Source organism: Arachis ipaensis, chromosome B03, assembly GCF_000816755.2.
Source record: "Arachis ipaensis cultivar K30076 chromosome B03, Araip1.1, whole genome shotgun sequence".
Lineage (NCBI taxonomy): Eukaryota > Viridiplantae > Streptophyta > Magnoliopsida > Fabales > Fabaceae > Arachis > Arachis ipaensis.
This window is the reverse complement of record NC_029787.2, coordinates 49,353,592-49,354,630: the sequence shown is the minus strand read 5'-3', so window position 1 is coordinate 49,354,630 and position 1,039 is coordinate 49,353,592. Positions and strand designations below refer to the sequence as shown.

Here is a 1,039-nt window from a genome sequence, read left to right as displayed (position 1 = left end):
ATATAATATATAATAAAAAATAATAATATTATTTAATTCATGTAGCCGATTTTCTTTTGCTGGAAGATTCTGTTGCCGTTGTAGGTCGTGTAAAATTATAATAATAATGATTAGCCTCATACAATTACAGAACAAACCAACGGAATTATTTTATTTATTTATTTTTCCTGTTTTAAACGTCAAATGTGAGAAATACATAGAAAGCTAGAAAGTTGCAAGTTGCAACTAGCTAGTTCGGGGATGTTAAGGAATATTTTCCTGTTGGTTACATGGAATTAACGGTAGCTACATCATACATGACTCATCAATGGATGGTGCCATTTTAATATTAAAATATTCAATGCTCTTTCATTTGCCCCTGCTGGTTGCACTTTCGCAAATTAGATTAAGCTAAACTTGATTGTTAAAATAATGCATGTTCTTTACCCCATGGTTCCAATTGCGGCTAATTTTTTTTACAAATGGAATAAAAAATGAGGTGTAATTTAGTATCATGATAAACTGATATTTTTTATATGGATTTATTTTTTTAATTTTAAATAATAAATTAGACCTTTAGAAAATCGAAAGGTTAGATTTTTATATTATATAAATTGGAGAATTCGATTTGTAGTGAGATAAATTTTTTTTTGTTCTCAAGTAAATCGGAAGGTTCAATTAATATGTTTAAAAAAAAATTTTAAAGTTACAAATAAAAATCTAATTTTTATATTTGTGATATCAACAAAATAAAATTAAAAACCATAAATCTAACTCTTAAATTTGTGATATTCATACAAACAAAAAACACACTAAGTGTCCACATTATTAAAATACACTATTACAACTCAATAATAAAAATAAAAAGCGTCCAATTGCAACTTGTAACACTCATCAATCAATGGACATTTTGTACTTTTCAAATAAATAACTTTTAGATAAACAGTTATTTAACTCTTGATAGATGTTAAAGTTTAGTTATTAGAATTGAAGCAATAATTTATTCAGTCAAAATATTAGATTATTAAATTATTGGTTGGATGACTAATTAGACTAATTA

The 1,039-nt window shown here is 25.0% G+C and overlaps 1 protein-coding gene across 2 annotated transcripts in view; it reads left to right on the top strand.

Moving 5' to 3' along the window:
• LOC107630448 (protein STRICTOSIDINE SYNTHASE-LIKE 4) overlaps window positions 1–1,039 on the top strand; it is a 31,293-nt gene that overhangs the window by 2,437 nt on the left and 27,817 nt on the right. The gene's annotated exons all lie outside the window — the stretch shown is intronic.